At 40.4% G+C, this 26,201-nt stretch overlaps 1 pseudogene; it reads left to right on the top strand.

Annotated features, from left to right (window-relative positions):
• Nucleotides 1–26,201, top strand: part of LOC133631212 (ephrin type-B receptor 1-like) — a 475,430-nt pseudogene that overhangs the window by 358,915 nt on the left and 90,314 nt on the right.

Below are 26,201 nucleotides of genomic sequence, written 5' to 3'. Positions count from 1 at the left end.
ATAAGCGCAGCCACAATGGCTGGATGAAATGTTTGTACACTAAGACAGTGTTTTTCAACCACTGTGCTGTGAGATATTGTCTGGTGTGCCATGCCAAATGATGTCATTCCACAATTGTTCTGAAAAATATTTGATATTTTATAATCCGCAAATAATGTGCCGTTGTTGAGTGTCTGTGCTGTTGAGAGGTTGGCAGAGTAACCATGGAATACTCCTCCATATCAGTAGGTGGCAGCAGGTAGATAATTGCTTTCTAGGCCTACTTTGAGACAAGAGAATTAGCGATGCTTGGATGTTTATGGTTATGGTTTGAATTCGTATTGAATAATTCTTAATTCTGAAGAGAATGACTTTATATTGTCAATAGAAGCAATTGAGTTTCATTTTCTTAACATTTTCTACTGGTAGTGTGCATTTGGATTTGTTCAATGAAAACATGTGCCTTGGTTAAAAAAGGTTGGAAAACACTGCACCAAGACAAGGTTAATGCAACAAAGCATATTTTTATTTGGTCTGTGGTTTGTAACTCTAAAGAGCCGTAAAATGAGGGGTTTGTAAATCATTGTTTCACTCTACTTCTTAATCCCGTCTAATTTAAATATAATCAATCTGAAAAACATTTGTAATTTTACCTTTATTTGTATAAAAAAAAATCCATGTCCTTTTCCAGAAAGCAGCTTTTACTTTGTCTCCCAGCTGCTTTATTTTGCGATAATGTTGTGCACTGATTTCGCGCCGGCTGTGGCTGTGCTTCGTTGTGTAGAAAATACTTAATAGATCAATGAATCAAATTAATAATATGAAAATGAACTGCATCGACAAATGACCATGTCCGTGTGTGTTTGTAAATAATGTTAAAAGCAGCTTTTTTAAATGAATCGATCGCAGAGTGTGCAGGTGTACCTAATGTGAATCTATATAATGTCCATGAAGTTTATTTTCGATCATTTCTTGGATAAAAAAAAAGTGGTGGCGTCTTCAGGATTTATACAGTGTGCATTTTTGAAAGATAAACTGTGATATTGTTGGAGAGGTTGGGGCATGGCTTCATTTGCAATCATCTTGCAGACAGACTCACATTTACATATCCCACTACTATTATCTTGACTACAAGGAAGTGTTTTGAATGTAGATTGTGGATGTTATGGCAAAAAATTAATAAAAATTCAGTCATCTTGGGTTGAAAAAATGTCAGAGGGCCCTAAATCAGGCTTGGGCAATTATTTTGACTCGGGGGGCCAAATGTAGAGAAAAAAATGTGTCTGGCGGCCGGTATGTCCATTTTTAGGAACACTAATACAAAACCTCACAATAATGATTGAATGCTAAAAACGTTATGACAGACCGCCTTAAAACACGAAATGGAATTTACATTTTTTTTTACTGAATGACACCCAGAATGTACATGAAAATAAAGATTGTGGGATTTACAATATTAACTATGATGGGTAAAACACTGAATATTGACAACATATGAACGTCACACCCCTTCTCCATCCACATATTTTACAATCAAGTGAAACGCAACAAAAATGCAACAAAGAGCGAAATATGAACTCGAAGGGTGAAAAAAAACCCCCACCTACAATTTGTTATATCTGATATATCTCTAAGCTTTAGAAATGTGTTGTAAAAATCTCCTTCTGTGTCTGTCCCTGACACCCGCATATCAGGCTCTGGAAACACTCTGTGGAAACGCTCCCCACCCACACTGCTTGGTGCCTCGTCTGAGCTGCTGTGATTTAGATTACCATCGTAACTAATTAGATTACCATAGTAACTACACTACCGTTCAAAAGTTTGGGGTCACATTGAAATGCCCTTATTTTTGAAGGAAAAGCACTGTACTTTTCAATGAAGATAACTTTAAACCAGTCTTAACTTTAAAGAAATACACTCTATACATTGCTAATGTGGTAAATGACTATTCTAGCTGCAAATGTCTGGTTTTTGGTGCAATATCTACATAGGTGTATAGAGGCCCATTTCCAGCAACTATCACTCCAGTGTTCTAATGGTACAATGTGTTTGCTCATAGGCTCAGAAGGCTAATTGATGATTAGAAAACCCTTGTGCAATCATGTTCACACATCTGAAAACAGTTTAGCTCATTACAGAAGCTACAAAACTGACCTTCCTTTGAGCAGATTGAGTTTTTGGAGCATCACATTTGTGGGGTCAATTAAACGCTCAAAATGGCCAGAAAAAGAGAACTTTCATCTGATACTTGACAGTCTATTCTTGTTCTTAGAAATGAAGGCTATTCCACAAAATTGTTTGGGTGACCCCAAACTTTTGAACGGTAGTGTAAATTGGACGACCATAGTAACTAATTAGATGACCATAGTAACTAATTAGATTACAATATAGATGACCATGGATTGATTAACGTGGACCCCGACTTAAACAAGTTGAAAAACGTATTCGGTTGTTACCATTTAGTGGTCAATTGTACGGAATATGTACTGTACTGTGCAATCTACTAATAACATTTTCAATCAATTAATCAAACCATTGTCACTTATTAGATTACCATAGTAACTAGTATATAATGCAAAAGGGCAGATTCCAACCATTCCAAACATCACTGCACATCATAATGGCAGCTACAGTTTCCATCTTAAAGATCTAAAAAAAATATTTGGGAATGTCCGCTGGGCTAGATTGAAAAGCTTAACGGGCCGCATGTGGCCCCCGGGCCTTAATAGCCCTGGTCTGCCCTAAATAATAGAAATATTAAGGCAGTGCTTGGTCTTGAAAAGCGTGACCCCTGCAACACCCATCAAATGGAAGGTCGATCCTATTTAAAATATCCGTAAAAGGACAGATGAAGACAATACGATCATCGGCTTGAACAATGTCCTTTTCTCCAAAGAGGTGGTCATCACTCTTGTGAGTGGAGTTGGACCAACAACCTTCATCCTTCTTCGGGTGAAGTCTGAGTACGCCAACCTCGATTGGTAGAAAAGCCAATCCTCTTCATAATCCTTTTCATTGGCTGCCCCCGACTCCCCACTGCAATTTTTCATTTTACCTCGCTCGCGCCCGCTTATTCTTCTGTGACAGCCTAATGTAATTCTTATTCCGCGCGACCCATAAATCCCACGTCTCCAATTAATTCTTATTCTCAGCGACTGCGCGCGCTTTGCAACGGCACGTTTGCGAGCGCATGCGGGCAACAAGGTGACACGGTGTATGATGCATGGGCCGCAGTCTGTACTTCATTATACGCTCGGCCCGGCCTCACCTCTGAAACCCAACTCTCGGCTCTTATTCCAGCCTGCCGCTGGAGGTTTTGTAGAACAGGAATCGATGCGGAACAGACCCCGTTTTTAGAATCCGGCGTCAAATAAAAGGAGCTGACTGACACTTCATGTATCGCTGACAGCGCTCACCCGTTTGGACGGGTGGCAGGAAGCGACATGAGGTCATCACAGTTGGGTTATAATGACTAGTACCTCTGTCAGCTGGCTGAGACAAGGATGCAGAGCTGTCAGTCCGTGAGGAGAAGGGAAAACAAAGGCATAAATATGTGAGAGGAGAATGAACAATGCTGGAAGATCACTGTGGAGACCACTTGGAAGGAGAGGAATGTTTTGTTTCTTTCTCCCTTTGTTTTGCAGCCAGTTCAATTGTGGGTTATTCTCCCACAGGGGAGACTAATTGCTTGTTGATCTTATATTCCATCCTCCTCCCGTGTCGGAAAGCCAACACAAGCGATGAATGACGGGTCCGTGCAGTACAGGAACTCCTCTACTCCAAATATTCACAAATCAGATCAAATACTCAATTGGGTTTCCTCCAAATGAAATGAAGCCTGTCTGGACCCACTGCTGCCTGTCCTTAGGATCCTCTGTGGGTTTGCTAACGTATCGCTTGCGCCTTCTCTCTGGCTCGGTGAAGCAGAACTCGTGTAATGAAGTTAGGATTCATGCACGTATTGTGTATCACTCAGCCACTTTGACACATGTTGGAATGCTCGTCTCCGCACAGTCCTACCTTGTCCGAGCGTGCACATGAAACCATCTCAAGGTCTGTCTGAAAAGTCAAGCCTACATAACGGGGTAGGGTTGTACGGTATACCGGTATACTAATGAATCATATTCGGTACTATACCGCTTCTAAATATTCCCCCCAATCGTGATATTGTTGCTTTTACGAGCAGAGGAGCATGTTCGGCAGCGCACACACACGGAGCACTTACAAGCAGACACAGTGTGTAGACAGAAAAGGGAGAATGGACGCATTTTGGCTTGAAAACTAAAAATAAAGGTGAAGTTATAACACTGAAACACCCTCAGGAAGAGGTGCTTTAAGACATGTCCAGCCCGCAGTCAGCAGTGTTTTAGCTTCTTCTAAATCACTAATCCTAGTCTCCATGGCAACAAATAAAATAAGTTTCTTACAAGTACCATTGTCACTGGAGGACGAGGAATAGCTAAACATGCTTCACTACACACCGTAGGACAGGGGTGTCCAAACTTTTTCCACTGAGGGCCGCACACGGAAAAATTAAAGCATGCGGGGGCCATTTTGATATTTTTCATTTTCAAACCATGACAAAATATATGGATTTTTTTTTTAACCTTTAGGGCTCCCGGGGACCATAAAGGGTCTGTCATTAAAATGTTAAAAATAAGTCAACTTATTATTATTATTTTTTATTTAACGCTTACAGTAAATCTCTATCAACTTCAGGTTGATATATATTTGGGATCCAAAAGGTGCCCCACTCTTAAAGTGATACATTTTTATTACTTTGTTTTTTTTACTTTCAACACTTAAGTTACGAGACCAACCTCAGATATATCTGTCGATTTTACGTTTGAACTATTATTTTGTTTGTTTTATGCTCTTTTGTCAAAGAAAACTTTGATGTTTTTATATGGCAACCACACAACATATGCAATATTTTTTCCACATAAAACATTTTAAAGTGGCATTTTTGAAGTAATTAGAGCCACAAATAGGTCAATAATTCATTATAACATAGATGTTTTGTCTTTTTTTTTTTGAACAACGGCGGAAAAAAGAAAGACAAAAGAAAAAAAAAAACTGCCTGCATGGCAGCTTTGTGTCAACATTGCAACTTTTTCTCGTTAGATTTCACCTAATTCCACTTTTCTAATACTATCAATTTTGCAATTTTTGCAGAATGTGTGGCGGGCCGGTAAAAAATTAGCTCCGGGCTGCAAAAGGCCCCCGGGCCGCACAACACCCCTGCCGTAGGAGGATACAATAGCTCACCGGCGTCACAATGTAAACAAATGCCATGGGTGAATCTACACCTGACATCCACTGTAATGATACCAAGTACAGGAACATATCTAGTTGATACTACTATGATTGCATCAATATTTTTTAACATCACACAATCTTTTTTCGTTTTTTTGAAATTCATATTATGTTTATAAACTGAAGAAATATGTCCCTGGACACATGAGGACTTTGAATATGACCAATGTAGGATCCTGTAACTATTTGGTATCGGATCGATGCGTAAATTTGTGGTATCATCAAAAACTAATGTAAAATATCAAACAAGAGAAGAATAAGCACTAAGATTACATTTGAACAGAAGTGTAGATAGAACATATTTCTTATCGAAAAGGTTTCATTTTAAAAGGCACGTTACATGTTAAATTATTGCTGTTTTGTGGGCGCCAAGCACCAAATGTTTTAATTTTGATGCAATTCAATGGGCAATGTTGATTTGAGATAAGTGTTTTGAATTAAAAGCTCCTTTAATACCATACATTTAAGAGTACTACAACAGTGTGCTCTAAATTAATTGAATAAAATAATTCATTATATTGATATAAATAATATGAACACAATTGTATTAATGATAATTAATAAAATGAAGAAATACGATGTGAGGCCTATTTGGAAGTCGAGCAAAACCCCATCTGTAACATTTCTATTGATTTGATCAGTTTGTCTCAATACTTTTAGTCTTCCTGGTGTTACGTACGGCGGGGGAAGGAGACGACACAACGGCAGGAATCAGTCAAATAGGTTTATTGAAACTGATGATGTACCGGGGTGTGTATGCTACTAAGAGTGTATGGTGCAAGACAATGTGAAGTATTAGCAATGTGAATGTAACCAGAGGGTATTGTATGTGCGTGTTGGAGGAATCGTTCAGAAGTCCAGAGGGGCTAGGCAAGAAGGAAAATGGTAAATGGTAAATGGGTTGTACTTGTATAGCGCTTTTCTACCTTTTTAAGGAACTCAAAGCGCTTTGACACTATTTCCACATTCACCCATTCACACACATATTCACACGCTGAAGGCGGGAGCTGCCATGCAAGGCGCTAACCAGGACCCATCAGGAGCAAGGGTGAAGTGTCTTGCTCAAGGACACAACGGACGTGACTAGGATGGTAGAAGGTGGGGATTGAACCTGTAACCCTCAGATTGCTGGCACGGCCGCTCTCCCAACTTCGCCATGCCGTCCCCACTTGCTCACGGAAGTCCGTGGGCAAGCGAGAGGTCAGGGGCTGGAGAGAGGCGTCGAGGTCCGTGTCCGAGCGGGGGTCGAGGGGAGCATTCCAAAGTCCGGTGGGGAGTCCACAGAGGCGAGGCGCACAGCTCGATCGGTGGAGACGGAAGGAACACTGCGGGGAACACCGAGGACATATTGTATAAGACACGGGCAAAGGGAAAAACACAGAGAGGGAAGCCAGAGACGGGATGCTTACTACTTGGAGTGAACTACGTTCCGGCACTGGATCTTCGGGTCTGCTGGTCCTTATGCCGTCTGCCCTCATCAACTCCAGGTGCGCAGATTGACTGCAGCTGTGCAGGCACGTGGCCGCGATGCGGGAAGAGCGAGCAGGGGCGTGTCCTTGGGCGCTTGCTGCAGATGGCGGTATAGCTCGGTTGGTAGAGTGGCCGTGACAGCAACTTGAGGGTTCCAGGTTCGATCCCCGCTTCCGCCATCCTAGTCACTGCCGTTGTGTCCTTGGCCAAGACACTTTACCCACCTGCTCCCAGTGCCACCCACACTGGTTTTAAAATGTAACTTAGATATTGGGTTTCACTATGTGAAAGTGCTTTGAGTCACTAGAGAAAAGCACTATATAAATACAATTCACAAATAAGGGATTGCGCATGCGCCGTGGCACCTGGCCAACATAATGCATTTAATTTGAACACATTTAACAAACAAAACAAAGCATTGCAACCCTTTTTGTTTTTCCCCGTGGCAGATTCTTTGACCTGCATTTGATCATCCTGTAATCCAGACCTGGGCATTCTGCGGCCCTTTGTGCGTCCCTGTCCGGCCCGCGTGAGGCCAATTATAAATTACAAAATACATTTTAAAAAGTATCTATGTCGAGTGTGCAATACAACAGTGCTGCTTTTGTTTTGAAAATCGTTATTTGTATTACTTCTGTGTGGACGTATGCGTGTGCGTGATTGTGAGTGAATGTGAACAGCTGCAATCACAAATTACAAAATAAAGTTGAAAAAACATCTATGTCGTGCGCGCAATACAACTGTGCTGCTTTTATTTTGAAAAGTATTATTTATGGGCGTGTGTCCGTGTGTAACCTGTGAGTGAAGGTGCGCATGCAGCGACAAGTGATGCACGGTTTACACCCGAGACGCTGAAAAGAGAAAAGTTGATGAAGAATGGCGTGTTTTCAACAAGACATGGACTGCAAAGCAACGTTCCCTCTAAGGTGCGTGCCTGCGCAATTGCGCACTGCTCAAGCGTCCGCTGCGCGCAGCAAATATATGCCGCGCACCAAATCAAATCCCATCTGAATTCTAAACAAAATAAACATATTTATTCTATGTAATTTTGCAATGCAACTTTGAGTGACAGTGACAACAAGCGGCCCTAAAGGTGTTCGTCAACACCGTTCAATTGAACACCGTTCAATTATTGTAACGTCTATTGAAATGCTTCGAGGACAGGAATTATATCGATCACTTTATTGAGCAAAACTGTTTATATTCGGACATAACCACACCAAAAACATGAGTAAAACAATTCTATCTCGAAAAACTAGTCATTTTCTGCCGTACAAACCAGGCCAAAACCAACTTGTCATCTGTCACCAACACGCATAGCACTAAACCACTGGTGCGTTTATGGCCACACAAAAAGTCGGACAACTCAAACACCACACAAAGTTACACTATGACTCCTCAGTCATACGTGTGCTTATTTTACTGTCATTTATTATTAATGTTAATTTATTTATATTAGTCATGGAATGCTGTTACACACACTATGTTGAAGTATTACTATTATTATTAATTATTATTATTATTATTATTATTATTATTTATCTTACGGTATATATCAAAAATAATAATGAGCAAAATTTAATTGAAATATTGTCGATGTGGCCCTCCAGCAGTGCTCGGGTAGCTCATGCGGCCCCCGGTAAAAATTAATTGCCCACCCCTGTTGTAATCTCTCATACCTGGAGAAGTTATTGCTTTTGCAGCAGTTTCTTCCCCTTGTGGACAATGATAGTTTCAGGGTGTCAATATTCTTCTGTTAGACGTGTCGCCTCAAATGTGATGCAATGTATGAGTATTATCACTCAACACAAGCCACCGACTTAAACTTGGCATTTGAGACACAACCTCGCTCTGCACACACACACACACACACACACACACACACACACACACACACACACACACACACTCACACACACTGTTTATAATGCTGTTCCTGCAAGAATGTGCACACTTATATTCATGGTCCTAAGATAGCTCGGGTGCAATCGCAGCATTGCAGTTTGTTTTGCCGCTTGTGAAACGCGGCTTTAATCTGCCTCGCAGCTCCCGGGGTTGTTTTATAAGCCGTGTGCGTTTGTTGGGGTCTGGCCCTACGTGTACGTGCGTTTGGATGCGGTGGCTGTGTCTGTGAGCAGACATCAAGACAGTCAGTTAGCCGCCTGTGTGTCTGACAGCGGCGCCAAGGGAGGGAGAACACTCACTGTAGGGTGCCATGGCTTCTGTGTGTGTGTGTGTGTGTGTGTGTGTGTGTGTGTGTGTGTGTGTGTGTGTGTGTGTGTGTGTGTGTGTGTGTGTGTGTGTGTGTGTACATCAGGGGTGTACACACTTTGTCAGCAGGCCAGATACTTTTTTAATGACCAAGTCCAGGTGATCTACTTCATATATATATATATATATATATATATATATATATATATATATATATATATATATATATATATATATATATATATATATATACATATATATATGTGTATTTATTTATTTTGCCGTTTTTGTTAACAAGTTAACACGCGAAGTCCCAGAGAAGGGTCAATTGACATTTTACCTAGAAAACACACAAGAGGGTCATTTGACCCCTAGTCCCCCCTGTGGACACTCCTTTTGTTATGAAAATGTGGCTGTTAGTGGCACACGGCAGGGGGCCACTTGAGCCTGTGTGGGGGAGGGGACCTTACAGCTCAAGCTTTAGTTCTGAGGTAGGTTGTGTGTGTTTTTGCAAGGATCAACAGAATGAAGGGATCAACACTCTGACATTTATTGTTAAAAAAAATACAAAACAAAACATATTTACAAAGAATGAAAAAGCAACTGTTTTCCCAGTTTTGGTGTGGAGGGTTGTTGCAGAAGCAATTGTTATTTTTGTGTGCCAAAAATAGTTTAAAAAAAAAATTTTACAAAGAAAAAAGCATATTTACAAAGAATGAAAAACCATGTCCATGTAAACGTGACTGACATACATTTGAGCAGTCACTCACAATCCTGGCACTGCCATTGCTCCTTTCGGCATTTCCCACATGTATAATTTTTCTGTCTACCTAGACAAACTGCCCCTAACAGCCTCATTACCATAACAAAATGAGTGATTAGTGTATTCGGGAAAAGCGTCGGGCCAAATGACCCCTCTCTGGGTCTTCTAGGTAGACAGAAAAATGCTGGGACTTCTAGTGTTAAAGGTGTTTAATGATAATACAAGCATGTTTAACATTCCTTTCTTTCATGAAGACAAGAATATAAGTTGGTGTATGACTTGATTCTGATGACTTGCATTGATTGGAATCAGACAGTAGTGATGATAACGTCCACATTTTCAAATGGAGGAGAAAACAAAGTCCTCCTTTCTGTCCAATGCCACATGAAAGTGGTTGCTTTTTGTTTGTCCAGCTTCCATACTCCTTTTTATACACTTTATAAGAAATACATTGGCGGCAAACTCCGTAGCTTGCTAGCTTGTGTGCGCTAGCTTACTGAGACTTTTATTTTGTTAGCGACAGGCAGGGTGGAGCAGCGCTTTTATTGTGAAGACAGGAGCTGTGCGGTCGGTCTTTAGAGTTTTGATGGCAGGTACGGCGCGAGAGTCTGTTGAAATAAAAAGTGTTTCTCGCCTTCCTGTCGGTCGTTTTTTCTTAATAATGATCTGGCAGCAGCCAGCGTCATCTCACAAGACCCTCGGGTGCCGTGAATGTCAATCAAGTGACCAAAGTGACGTCTTGGTGAATATTGATGATCCATAATTTTTAGGTATATTTTTTTAAAATGCGTGGCTGGCGATGGACTGACACACCCTCCACCATCGACCGCTAGCTCGCCATCCACGTAATGGCCGCCCCTGGTGTACGTGTATACCAACCTCCTTTCACTCCCCTTGCCTAGGTGTACGTCCGAGATGGCGGGTGAAGTGATTAAATTAAACTGTTTTGTTCCTCCCTTTTCAACCACCATGTAGCAGATGAGCATGTTGATACATTTTTAATGATGATGCACGCGTGAAATCTTCAAATCTTCTTTGATGTTTGTATTTCCATTTGTCGTACTACACTCCCCTCCGAGGGCCAACCCTTGCTTATAGTTGCTGCGTAATCGTTTTATCATAAACACGTCCAATTCTGCATGCATTTACTTGTAATCTTCACAGCGTACCTTTTGGTGACCATTTAGTGTTTTACTCTCCAACTACAGGAAATAGGAGCAACACAACATTGGTAAGCCGGCTGAAATATGAAACATGTATCACAGTTATTACAGTCGCTGTACACAAGCCCTTCTTGCTGTGTCTTCTTTCAAGTAAACAAATGTTTAATGCCTGGATTTTAGCATGGGGATATTATTCAAACAATCCGTGGCCTTTTTCGAATTGAGGACTTATGTTGAGTTGTGCAAAACCACGGCTGACCGACAGTCGTCCACCAGCGCATGGTACACCATAATCTAGTACAGTGGCGGGCCGTGCGTTTCCCACCTAGGCCTTCAGTGATGTCCCACTTCAATGATTACCTCTCAAAATACCATCATTGATGTCCCCACATGACCATTGCTGGAGAAATAATATACAGAAACACATTTACTGTCCATTGAATCACATCAACAGTGTACAAAACGGGTTATTTTCTGGCACATTTAAAAATCAGTAAACCCGCATCAGCAATTAAAACGTATCTTACGTGGTACTGTCAAAATTAAAATAGCAAAAAACATATTAAACATGAAAAAATAAAGAAATAAAATACTTAAACTCACAATTTGTAGCATCCATTCGACGCCGTATAAGCCAGTGGTACCGCTCGTAGTCGCTTGATTCGAGTGGAAGGGGCGGGCCTTTCCCCATTTCATTGCCGGGACAGCTGAGCTAGCTTCCGGGGTTGGCCGACATCGTCTCACAAGATGTAGTTTCTCTTTAAATATCCTTCTTGAAAATGGCCTTGCAAATATATATCTGCCACCTAATCAACTGTCCTTGTTCTCCTTATTTGTGGGTTAAAAAAGTGAGTATTGGTGACTGCTTTGAAGGCCGACATGGCTACGGCGCAACACTTCCTGCTTCAGTAAATTGCAACTTGTGATTGGATACTCACTTTGGAATGACAAGTGAGTATCCAATCATAATTTTGTTAACATCAGGCTACTTCGACAGGCTACTGTCAACAACTTGTGATCTGATTGGCTATCGCAACTGTCTATCAACTGTATGTGTTCTCAAATTCATCCGCTAACGGTCCCGGGTGTGGCTCTGCTGATCTGCATAGCACCGCCGCGGCTCAAACCAGTGAGTATCCAATCACAGGGCGCGTAGATGTCACGTTCAACGTGAGGCCAGCTACAAGGCCTTACTGACAACAACTCATAAACTGATTGGCTATGGCAATTATCTATCAACTGTATGTGCCCGTTCACTTACATTGTTGATTCTGAAGGATTTGGTACAGCATTAAGTTAAAGTTAAAGTACCAATGATTGTCACACACACACTAGGTGTGGTGAAATGTGTCCTCTGCATTTGACCCATCCCCTTGATCACCCCCTGGGAGGTGAGGGGAGCAGTGGGCAGCAGCATAGCCGCGCCCGGGAATCATTTTTGGTGATTTAACCCCCAATACCAACCCTTGATGCTGAATGCCAAGCAGGGAGGTAATGGGTCCCATTTTTATAGTCTTTGGTATGACCCGGCCGGGATTTGAACTCACAACCTACCGATCTCAGGGCGGACACTCTAACCACTGGCAACACAAGCTAGCTGAATTCTGATTGGATAAAAACTAAAACCTAAAAATAACAGCACTGGAAAGAGCATATTATGACATGAAGAGAATATGAATAATTTTAGATATTTAGGGAAAGTAAATTACAAATGACTTGTATCTTTAATTATGATCATGATTTCTGGTTATGTTAGGCCAGCAGAGAAGGCCTTGCTGGCCCTGATGGCACACCACTCATCTAGTAGTCGTCGGGCAAACAAAAGAATGTCACTGCCGCATGCCGATGCAAATCTGATTACCGTATTGAACCGAACAGAAGATGCTACTTAGTCTGGTGATGTCTTATATTGGCTGTCTTTATATAGTTGAACCAACAGGTGGTGCCAAAAAAGTGTCACTCACACACACTATAGAGTCCTGGGGAGAAGCAACCATAATGCAAGTGTCTTAAAGGTAGGGCTGGGCCGATAAATCGATATCAATATGAAATGCGTTCAATTAAACGTTTGATAGATATCGACCGGAAAAGAAGAATGAAGCAGCAAATATATATATGCAAAACATAACTGACACAGGGGTAAATTTTAGTTTTTGGCTGAGACCACAGATCTTGGGCTGGAAAAGGTTGGTGACCACTGCAGTAGACATTATTTGCATACAAACATGTTGATATTGTCATGACAAGGGGAGGAATACTGAGTATAAGCATCATTTTAAAAGGTTGAAATGGTCACGAAATACTGCTTAATTCTTGACTAGCAATACTCTGCCTCAGGGCTGTCAAACTCAATCACAAAGTTCCAAGCACACTTTAGATTGTGGGCCAAACAGGATTAATTGAATCATGAGTGCTTTTTTGGCTCCTTTTTTAAGTGTTTGTTGATTGACCACCTCCTTGTTATACTTGTAACATCGGGTAAAAAGCTACAATATTGTATATGCACTGAAAAACTGCAGAATTTGTTTGAGAAGGAAGATTTTGGGGTGTCTTCTGCAGAATCTGGAAGACTTAGCAAGTCGAAGCATGCGTCTAAGAAACAAGTGTTCCCTAGCATGCCTTGTTGTGGTTCCAATTATGACTTGTGACAGTGTTGTCTCGCATCTCTGATTTGTTATTTGTACCGTCAGGGTTTAAAGTGGTGTCACTGTAAAATTAAATGACTGCTGCTTTGGTGGTATGTTGGCACCCTCAGTAAGTATGGTTAGTACAATGCATCCTACTAATGCCACCATGGCCTCTGCAGTCAATTGTAATAGAAAGTATGTTTACATATTGTATGTACATTAGGGTTTGTCTTTGTTGTCTTTGGCCATGCGAGGAGGATGCACCTGATTTTCAATTGGACCCGCAGGCTGAGAGTTAGAAAGATGTGCTCTACCTAAAGTCAAGACTGTACAGGGTTTATCCTAAACTGCTAAAATACCTGTGGCGGTGGGGGCGTGGTTATGGGCGTGGTCACAGTGACGTCATCGGTCAATTTGCACAATGTGCTAAAATAATATGATTTTCTTTGAAAAGGCTCAAAAAACATATACATATATTTAAAACAATCTGTTTTTATAATTCATTTTTTTGTTGTTTTTTTCCATGTTTTCATTTGTTGCTGCTTATTGTACAATGTACTTTGTTGAGATTTGTCAAGTGTTTACAGACTATTAATGACTTAAAAACTAAATTAAAAACAACTAGAAAAAATCTAGCATCTTCTTCTGGTGGTATTATAGATGCTTTTATTTATTTATTTGATGCCTTTTTACTGAAAATGCACAAACACTGTTTTGATATTATGTGATAATGCCTTTTATACTTTATTTCTCTTTTATTTTTTTTTGTTTGTTTTATGTACTGTATTGATTGTATGTCTACTTGGACGTTGGAGTCTGCAATTAAGCTTAATTGAGACTGTACTCGTGTTTGGAGACTACTACTGTCCCTCCATGTCCCTGACTTAAGAGGCTGCAGCGAACATGTCGTTACACTGGCTTGGCGCTGTTGCTCTCGTTTCACTTTCTCTTTTTAAAAGCCGCCACTGTCCTCCTAATATTTGCACATTTTGTAGAGGGCTGTCCTTGGGTATATCTGCAATACATATACAAATTGTGTTTTCATCACAGACATGCTGACAACGCTCCAGACAATGGCGTGCGTTTTGTTTACATCCGGTTTCGTAGCGCAGTTTTCGGTAATCAAAGTCTTTTTTCAGTGGTCAAGTTTTCGGTACATCACTTTTCAATAGTGCGCAAATAATAGGCTATATATTTATCAAATCATACTGTAACGGCCTGCTAATGTTAATGTTTTATGTTTGTGTGGTTTGGATTTGATGTCAGTTTTTCCCATGGTCACAAACACACCATTCCTGCCTGAAAGGTGATTGGTGGTAGGGGATGGAATTTAAAGGCAATTTCAGGGAAGGGGGAAACAAATAAGAATGTAGCAAGGCTCCAATGGGGTATCTTAAGATCACAAGTTTAATACCTAAAGTGTTGTTTTTTTAATGTTTTTTTTCCTCTCTTGTTATGTATGGTTTTGTGTAAATACATATTTGATATATATACACCAACATAGTCTGTAACCTAAGTACTCACCCTGAGGATACACACTCCAGTACAGTAGGTGGCGGTATGCACTTATAACGTTGGTTGCGACCCGCCATACAATGAAGAAGAAGAAAAGGAAGCAGGTGATTGGCGGAGAATGAGGAAGTGTTGTCTGTCTGGCGGGGAAGCGAAGACTCGAGGAGACGAACGGGAGGTAAAACCTGTGCTGTTGTTTATCATAAGATTGGTAATTAAATGTAAAAAATAGCGTCGGACTTTCTGCAATTTCTTCTGGGGGCTACAATATATCATATTACTTTCATTTGTTTTCAAGGAAAAATGCCCTTATTTTTAATTTCAATGTGTGGCGGTTTCCTTTTGCAACGGATTATGGGTAATCCTTGCGGCAGCCGGCATTTTGTGTGTCAAAACTTTGTTTTTTCGCCTGTGGCAGCTTTTTAAAATATTTTTCACACTTTTGCTTCGACAATGACGTCAACCTCGGGACATTTGAAAGATGACATGAATGTTACCTACAGACAGACGTTAGATGGGGTTTGTGATGGCAGGTATTTACGGAAACAGAAGGATATTGGCGATAAAGATCCATATAAGATGGGAAAAGACGAATGGACCACTGACTCGGAGTCTTACCCTGATATAAGTTACCCGGACATCGTCAACTATTTGGTGAACAATGTAAGTGCGTATACTCTGGAGGAGCTCAAGGACTACTAGTCGCTGGAAGCGTACAATGACGTTGTGTGTGAATGGCTACAATAAATTAATCTGGCTACAAAGGAAGATAAATAAGTGCTCATCGCTCGTGTTCGTCACTGCCATAGATCAAGGGTGTCAAACTCTGGCCCGCGGGCCAAATTTGGCCCGCGGGCCAAATTTGGCCCGCCGTGTAATTTAATTTGGCCCTTGAGGCAATATCAAATTAACATTAGAGCTGGCCCGCCAATATTATACACCGCATTCACAGCTAATACTCATACTTGCCAAACCTCCCGATTTTCCCGGGAAACTCCCGGATTTCAGTGCCCCTCCCGAAAATCTCACGGGGCAACCATTCTCCCGAATTTCTCCCGACTTCCACCCGGACAACATAATTGGGGGCGTGCCTTAAAGGCACTGCCTTCAGCGTCCTCTGCAACCTGTCATCACGTCCGCTTTTCCTCCATACAAACAGCATGCCGGCCCAGTCACATACTATATGCGGCTCTTACACACACACATACACAAGTGAATGCAAGGCATACTTGATCAACAGCCATACGGGTCACACTGAGGGGGGGACGTATAGACAACTCTAACACTGTTACAAATATGCGCCACACTGTGAACCCACACCAAACAAGAATGACAAACACATTTCGGGAGAACATCCCCACCGTAACACAACATAAACACAACAGAACAAATACCCAGAACCCCTTGCAGCACTAACTCTTCCGGGATGCTACAATATACAGCCCCGCTACCACCAAACACCGCCCCGCCCACCAAGTTAATGTTGATATTTACCTCATAAGGCTGCAAATAGAAAAGAGGCATTCAATTTTTTATTTAATATACCATTGATATTTTTTCGTTTGTTTTTTGAAAGTTGATTTTGCACTATTAAGTTATATAAGCGTTGCTTGTTTCATCTTCAGTGTTAAAGCAAATCAGTGTAGGAAACTGTGCAATAATTAGCGTTTTATTCATGCACTTTCTCTTGCTACTTCAAGGCTTGAATGTTTGATTCATTCATTATTGTTATTTTATTTTCAAATGTATTATTAGCCTGTGGAAAAGTTTATTTTGATATTTACCTCAGAAGGCTGCAAATAGAAAAGAGGCATTCAATTTTTATTTGATATGCCATTGATATTTTTTAATTATTATTATTATTATTATTTGAAACTCGATTTTGCATGTCACTATAAAGTTATATAAGCCTTGCTTGTTCAATATTCAATGCACAACTTGTTTGGGTCCCTATAAAAAGGTTCATTTGTTCAACCTTGGCCCGCGGCTTTGTTCAGTTTTAAATTTTGGCCCACTCTGTATTTGAGTTTGACACCCCTGCCTTAAACGATGGTTTAGTGTGGCTGAAGCGGGGCTTAGGCTAAATAATTATTATTTTAAGGGGTTATCCGGCTTAGTGTAGACATGGCCTCAGAGAAGATCGGTGGTCTTTTATCAGGACACTGTACGTGTATGGCAGGCATTTGTGAAATATGTTCACAAGTTGCTGCATTATTTGCAATTGAAGCGAGCGTTAAGATGCATAACAGTTACACAAGAAAAATCCATATCCACAAGGAAAACATCATTGTAAGCACATTACCTGTAACAAAGTGATCAGAGCAAACTCTATAGCAGGGGTCTCAAACATGCGGCCCGCGGGCCAATTGCGACCCGCGAGACGTTATTTTGCGGCCCCCACCTTAATATGAAAGTTTAATCTACCAATCATAGTGTGGTATAAGGCTCTCGACAATATCAAGGGCGTGCCGTGATGGCACTGCCTTTAGTGTCCTGTAGAACCTGTCACCGCACCGTCTTTTTCTCCATACAAACAGCGTGCCGGCCCAGACACATGTTGTATGAGGCTTCTGCAGGCACACGCAAGTGATTGCAAGACATACTTGAGGAACAGCCATACAGGTCACACTGAGGGTGGTCGAATCAACAACTTTAACACTGTTACAAATATGCGCCACACTGTGAACCCACACCAAACAAGAATGACAAACACATTTCGGGAGAACATCCGCACCTAAACACAACAGAACAAATACCCAGAAGGCCTTTGCAGCCCTAACTCTTCCGGGCTACAAAAACACCCCCGTTACCCCCAACCCCGCCTCCTCCCAACCCCGCCCACCTCAACCCCCCCACATAATTCCATAGTTTAACCCCCACCACTGATATGCACATTTGTTTTAAAGTTGTCCTTGAATACTGATGTTGGAAATGACCTTTTCTTCTATGCTCTTCATTCTCAGAAGTGATGGCAAACATTTTTTTGTAAATTTGCTGGTAATGTTTTACTTTTAGCCTTAAACATGACACATAATGTCTGTAACTTTACTAGCTCCTGTAATTTCAATAAACCCGAATTAATAAATAATATGTTAGTGTGTTCTAAATAATCTACTTTATGAATAATCCTCATAGCTCTTTTCTGTAGTTGCTACAGAGAAAGTTGCGGTGCACAAGGAATACAATTTGAAACGTCATTATACAACTAGACATGCTGAGGAGTATGCAAAATACCAGGGAGATGAGAGAGTGAACCGGGTTGCAAATTTTAAAACCAGTCTACTGAGGCAACAAGATTTCGTCAAGAAAGTAAGCGAAAAGAGCGATGCAGCAGTCAAAGCTAGTTACATGGTGAGTGAGATGGTTGCTAGGGCGGGAAAGCCATTCAAAGAAGGTGAATTCATTAAAAAGTGCATGTTAGATTTTTTTTTTAAGAAATATTTTCTTGCGGCCCAGCCTCACCCAGTTTCTGCATCCAGTGGCCCCCAGGTAAATTGAGTTTGAGACCCCACCTTTATAGTGTCGTTTTGCTAAATCCAGCTTGATTGATTCTAGCCAGCCTTTCTGTCGACAAGTCGCCCGGTTTATTTCCCCTGCTTTACAATGACCTCAGGAATATCGTAGTACTTAGTGGTTCCTTGTCCTGAATTTGCGCAATTTCTACAACCCAACACGACGCACGTGTGACCCATTTCGCACAAAAATAACAATAGAGGTATGCTTGGTTAAAAGTGTTTGCATACACGCACGCTTCGCTTAGTTTTGACACACAAGATGGCGGGCGTCATCTGAAACCTAAATGCCGTGGCGGCGCGCCACATTCAATCACATTAAGGGGAAACCCTGCTGCATGATGCATCACAATACCGATATTTAATCCCACCCTTAATGGTGACTTGATAAAAAAAATAGTTGGTGAAATGTGTGACTATTAGGTGCTAAGTGCCATGATCGGACGCAGCCAACAGTCAGCTGGGCTTTCAGTGCTTTTAGAGCAAAACGGGCTACTGATTTTGCAAACATAAGTAACAAACATAGTGACACTCTAAATAAGAATCGTCTTCAAAACAGGCCCTGCATCATTTCTTTGTTTGTCAATAAAACACAAAGTGCTCACAGCAAGTTGCTCTTAAGTGAACTTGATGTTGTTCTATTATGCACCAAACTGCAATGTTTAGGAATAATTTGAAGAAGAAAAAACACTTTTTGACAGTGCTGCTAATAAAGTGTCAATACCACAACTTATATGCAATTCTTGAATAAATGATTGCTAAAAAGAAACAAATAAATACATATATATTTGCCAAACTGTACCTCGCTGGACTTAGCAATTTGGCCCCTGCAAACTAAAACATAACACAATCACAACGCAGACAATTGAGTCTGTCTGGATATGTCTGTTTGCCGGCCTACATCATCCTTGTGGATGTATGGTTATTTTTTCTGACACATTGTTTTTTCTCTCTCACCCAGCGTGCCCGCCTGGTACCTTCAAGTCGACTCAGGGTCCTGGTCTGTGTCTTCAGTGCCCTTCCAACAGCCGCTCCACTTCTGAGGCTGCCACCGTCTGCGTCTGTCGCAACGGATACTACCGCGGGGATGCGGACCAGCCGGACGAACCCTGTACCAGTAAGTCCATGGCGTGTTCCCATTGTAATAGGACCATGCACAGCACAATCCTATTTAGCCTCTTTTTAACCACTGTGTTGGCAATCAGATCCTCGAGGTTTGTTTTGTGCTAAGGTTGCAACAAAGTGGAACCTCATGAAAGTAATAAACATATACACAAAGGACCTGATTTATTTAAGGTTTGCGTGTACTAAAATGCGTGCAAACCAGATAGCACACTAATTGCTGATCTAAAATAGAATAGAATAGAAAGTACTTTATTGATCCCTGGGGGAAATTCAGCACCACAGTTCGCTCACAATAGACAATAATAATAATAAATAATATAATATATATAATATATTATATATATAATATATGAATAATATAAATATATTATACATACCCCGTTTCCATATGAGTTGGGAAATTGTGTTAGATGTAAATATAAACGGAATACAATGATTTGCAAATCATTTTCAACCCATATTCAGTTGAATATGCTACAAAGACAACATATTTGATGTTCAAACTGATAAACCTTTTTTTTTTTGCAAATAATCATTAACTTTAGAATTTGATGCCAGCAACACGTGACAAAGAAGTTGGGAAAGGTGGCAATAAATACTGATAAAGTTGAGGAATGCTCATCAAACACTTATTTGAAACATCCCACAGGTGAACAGGCAAATTGGGAACGGGTGGGTGCCATGATTGGGTATAAAAGTAGATTCCATGAAATGCTCACTCATTCACAAACAAGGATGGGGCGAGGGTCACCACTTTGTCAACAAATGTGTGAGCAAATTGTTGAACAGTTTAAGAAAAACCTTTCTCAACCAGCTATTGCAAGGAATTTAGAGATTTCACCATCTACGGTCCGTAATATCATCAAAGGGTTCAGAGAATCTGGAGAAATCACTGCACGTAAGCAGCTAAGCCCGTGACCTTCGATCCCTCAGGCTGTGCTGCATCAACAAGCGACAGCAGTGTGTAAAGGATATCACCACATGGGCTCAGGAACACTTCAGAAACCCACTGTCAGTAACTACAGTTGGTCGCTACATCTGTAAGTGCAAGTTAAAACTCTCCTATGCAAGGCGAAAACCGTTTATCAACAACACCCAGAAACGCTGTCGGCTTCGCTGGGCCTGAGCTCATCTAAGATGGACTGATACAAAGTGGAAAAGTGTTCTGTGGTCTGACGAGTCCATATTTCAAATTGTTTTTGGAAACTGTGGACGTTGTGTCCTCTGGACCAAAGAGGAAAAGAACCATCCGGATGGTGATGGTATGGGGGTGTATTAGTGCCCAAGACACGGGTAACTTACACATCTGTGAAGGCACCATTAATGCTGAAAGGTACATACAGGTTTTGGAGCAACATATGTTGCCTGTAGTCCAGACCTGTCTCCCATTGAAAATGTGTGGCGCATTATGAAGCCTAAAATACCACAACGGAGACCCCCGGACTGCTGAACAACTTAAGCTGTACATCAAGCAAGAATGGGAAAGAATTCCACCTGAGAAGCTTAAAAAATGTGTCTCCTCAGTTCCCAAACGTTTACTGAGTGTTGTTAAAAGGAAAGGCCATGTAACACAGTGGTGAACATGCCCTTTCCCAACTACTTTGGCACGTGTTGCAGCCATGAAATTCTAAGTTAATTATTTGCAAAAAAAAAAAAAGTTTTTGAGTTTGAACATCAAATATATTGTCTTTGTAGTGTTTTCAATTGAATATGGGTTGAAAAGGATTTGCAAATCATTGTATTCCGTTTATATTTACCACTATAACAATTTCCCAACTCATATGGAAATTGGGTTTGTGCATATATACTACATGCAGTCAAGAAGGAACATATGCATTATACAGTCTGATGGCTGTCGGTATGAAGGACCTCCTGTGTCGTTCCGTGGTGCATTTTGAGAGTCTGAGCCTTCCACTGAACGTGCTCATTCTCCCCGCCAGGTCCGAGTGTAGTGGGTGGGAGGTGTTGTCCATAATGGCTAGGAGCTTTACTAGACGTCTCCTCTCTGACACCGCCGCCAGAGAGTCTAGCTCCACTCCATCTACTTAACGTGTGCAACGTTGATTGCGTCTGTTAACAGCAGAATAAGGCGTGCAATCCATTTTGCCTCTCTATTTCATTATTACGCACTAGGGTTGGACGGTATACCGGTATTAGTATAGTACCGCAATACTAATGAATAATTTTCGGTACTATACCGCCTCTGAAATGTACCGGTCCCAGACAGACGATGGACAGAGAATCCTCCGTCCTACGTGTGTGTGTCAACATTTTGGATGGTCGGAAATAAAACATATTGGACATAATTTTACTATTCAGCAATTTCCTTTTATAGTTGTATACCTGCTACAGGACTTAAGGGGCCGAATAAAACTAATTAAATTGACACATTTAGTGTCCTAAATATTTTTTGAATGACGTTTTTTTTTTTTCACATAGAATATTTTATTTTAGAATATTTCTTAAATGAAAAAAGCTTATTTAAGTGTGCATTTGTTGGGTCTAGTGTAGCCATTCTCCAATGGGCACACCTTCAGCTGTAAAAAAATATATAAAGAAGTAAAACGTGGTAGATGTCTCCTGCATGTTTGAAAACATAAAAAACGCCACAGGTAGGAGCATGATCACAGGAATGTGCAGTAAATGAGTGTCTCCATGGTGATGCCCCATATAGTACACACAAAATCCTCATTTAAATAAGGCGGTCTGCACCACCTATCAATTGCACACGCAGTGTTAGCAAATTTAACTCCCACTAATAGTACACGCTATTTTATAGTTTGCACACACTGTTTAGCGTGTGGTATTTGAATCTTAGTAAATCAGGCCCTAATGGTAGAGGCTATGACATGACACACAGTAAGTACCAGTTTAAAGTGATTATTCGTTTTAGAAATATTTTTGAAAAACTCTTAAAGAGGACCTTTGATGATTTTAATCTACATATAAAAACACTTCCTTATGGTCTTCATCATATGTGTTGGATTTGCTTTGGTGCCTTGAGTCTGTTGGCAAGACGTTACCATATTGCAAATGAAACCACGCTCTGCACCGTCTCCAAAAGTGTCATCATTTATCTTTTGAAACTGTACACTATTTAGATATGTATTTTGACGTTGTCACCGTTATCTTTTCTTTACATACAATCTTTATAAGAGACAAGAACACACATATGCTTTTTTTTTTAACACATTTAAACTCGTAAACAAATGTAAATAAAAGTCATCTTAGAATAGAGGTAATGGCAGGTCCTCTATTCTGCCCATAAAGCTCTCTAAATAACCATTCAATAAACACCAACTTTATTTAAATTTCCTGAATATTAATCAAGTATCAGCAATATTGTTATTAAAAACACAAGACGTTAACAGATTGCAAATGAAACCACGCCCGACCATCTCCAAAAGCATTATCCTTTAGCTTTTGAAACTGTACACTGTTTAGATATGTATTTTGACGTCACCGTTTTTTCTTTACACACAGTCGAAAATAAACTTCTTAAACATTAGATACAGTAGATTCACCCGGCCACAACATTAGGTACACCTGCATCGATATACTCGATATATCGCGGGTTTGTCTCTGTAATATATAGAAAATGACTATACAGTGATATTCGAGTATACGTTCTCACGCAGTTGCTTTTAGCTGCACTCATTACACTACAGGCTCTTCTCACTCTTTGTTGTTTGTCCTTCTCACAGACAACAAACGCACCTTCTTACATACGTCACATAGGTATACGCCTTCGCGGAGCAGAGAGGTAGCAGCATGGCTAAAGTTAGCTGTGGTGCGAGTGGTAATACTAGAGAAAGAAGGTGCAAATCTGGTAACAAATGAAGGAATAATTAATTCCCAAGAAAAACAGCACGGGGTCCATCGTCTGGTTTGGCTTCAAGTGGGAATATGTCGAACAGACAACCGTAATTTGTCAAATGTGGGGAAAAAGCATTGCTTCAAAAAGTAGCATTACTGCTAATATGTAGCATCATTTGAAAAGTCACCCGCTAGAGAATGTAGAGTGCTTACTCCGCATGTCAACATCTCCGTTCGGTGCCACACGCCTACACCATCAAAATGCAGAGGCAAACATTTCCAGATCAACACCGTATGTAGATTAACTACGATCAAAGTATTGGACAGGACGTCAAAAATGTGTAATAAAGTTATACTTTATATAAGAAAAAAATGGCATACAAAACGGTACATTATCATTTATTTACAAAACGATCCTTATATCTTGTTATCTGTTATTCTGTCATGTAATCCTCAATCTCAACAACCACAATGCACCTTCTCCCGGTCTTTTCAACATCCGGTTTGCCGCAATGAATTGTGGAACATGCAGTATTTTAGTTAACCCTTTGTTAGGCTATAAAGTAGAAAACAACTCAATTCAATGTCAGTGTTTCTCAAATAATATCAAATACATGTACAAATCAAATCAATTCTCTTTTAGCTCTTTTTAGCTGTAAATAATAATAAATCAGTTTATCAGCAATTAAATCAAGCATGCAAATTATGAATGATCACCACACATGAACTATATAACCCATAAGTTACAACACGGTATGAAAAAAATAGTCAACAAAAGGAGACAACGTCCACAGGAACCTACCACATAGCGAAGGACGTACAGTCGTACGCAATTTGATTTCCTATTATGCAGCTAATTTTTATTTGACACTTATTGAAATATGTTGTGTGACATCATGCACAAAAGTGCACTTTATAAGTTTTAAACTATTATAGTGGCGTTCTGTACAAAAAGTGCACTTTAATTTATTGTTGTTATATGTCATCTTAGTGACATCATGCACAAAAGTGCACTAATAGCTTGTTTTAAAATGTCTCTGACAATTTTGCACTTTCTGTTTTGGAAATGACATGAATGTTTGTGCCACTGCTTAATAACTGTTTAATAAATACAGTGTTGGTCAATTGACTTAGTTGTGATTTCCCTCTCTGCATGAAAGTTTAAAATGAGCAAATATTAATGCAGTATGAAGAATAATGTTTGAATGTAGACACACAGAATCATCATACTGCTGTGATCATATGCATCAAGTGTTCATTCAAGGCTAAGGCAACATTTCGAGATATATATCGTGTGTCGCAATATGGCCTAAGAATATCGAGATATTAAAAAAAGGCCATATCGCCCAGCCCTACCTGCACGTTCTCCGATCGATTCAGACATAAAACAGCTGCTTTTTTCCCCCTCATGGTCTAAAGCAGAGGGGGAGGAGCTCTGTCTGAAAGCTTGATTTGATGCCTAATAAGTGCTTCCATCTCGATGTGACTTATGATGCGATGCTTTGGCATTGTTTAACCAAGAAAAGACAAAATTCATCATGGGGTGCCTTTTAAATGTTCTACATTAGAGCTTCTGCTGAAGTCTTGTGCATTTTCGGATACAATTTATCGTATATTACCAAATAAACGCCCTTGGGCAAATAACCGCCCATGTCCTTATAGCCGCCCGGGGTCTGACCCCATTTTGTGAATTAACCGCCTCTTCCTAATAACCGCCTATGTCCAAATAGCCGCCCATGGGCTGCTACTTGCATAATTTAGATTAAAATGCTACTGGGGTTGCGTTTGCTGCAGTATTATTGTTTTGATGGTTTTATAGAGTACTTGGTACCATAAATGATTCCCGGGCGCGGCGCCGCTGCTGCCCACTGCTCCCCAAGGGGATGGGACAAATGCAGAGGACAAATTTCACCACATCTAGTGTGTGTGTGACAATCATTGGTACTTTAATCTTTAATCTTTAATAATTTTATTTTTCCTGTATGCTGCTTTATTTAAAACTTGGAATACTGTAGCCTTTATTTTATTTAAGTGACAGTATTATTGTTCTGTTTTGATGGTGGGTTTTATACTTGAGTACTTGGTGCCATAATTTTATTTTTCCCGGTAGGCTGCTTTATTTAAAAAGTTTATTTATTTTTGACAATTGTTGCACTACTGCCATGTTGAGGCGTTGTTGATCTCTTGTCTTTTGATAGCCTACCTCATGTTGATCTCTTGTTTTTTTGTTTGTATGTTTACAATAGCTTTTACATTTAAAGTTTTTTGTACGAAAAAAAAATACTGGACAGTAACCATTGTAACCAAATAATGGCCTGGTGCAGGCTGGTGCAAAAATAAATAAAAGCCTTGTGCAAATAACCGCCTGTTTCTTTTAAACGCCTGACTCCAAAATCGATTTTGTGAAATAAACGCCTGGGCTACTATTTGGTAATATACGGTAGTTATTGTTGTTCTTGATAGTTTGATGCCGTTCCCAAGTACTCAAGCAGATGCTGCAAAACAATGCATCTGTTGGCCATCATAGTCAATTGCTCTTCTCATTTGTGGAGTTTTCATTATGCAGTCGTTACTAATACGCTGATTTGTAACTGGTTAAAAACTCAAAGATAAAAAAACCCCACATAATAGTGTGCAGTTATGTTTTTAAATGAATGCCTTAGAGCTGGAGCGGGACTACCAGTGCAGCACAGCTGCCTGCTTGGTG

Source organism: Entelurus aequoreus, linkage group LG16 (assembly GCF_033978785.1).
Source record: "Entelurus aequoreus isolate RoL-2023_Sb linkage group LG16, RoL_Eaeq_v1.1, whole genome shotgun sequence".
In the NCBI taxonomy this organism is placed as follows: domain Eukaryota; kingdom Metazoa; phylum Chordata; class Actinopteri; order Syngnathiformes; family Syngnathidae; genus Entelurus; species Entelurus aequoreus.
Note: the sequence above shows the minus strand (reverse complement) of the source record. Positions and strands in the feature narration are given on the sequence as shown.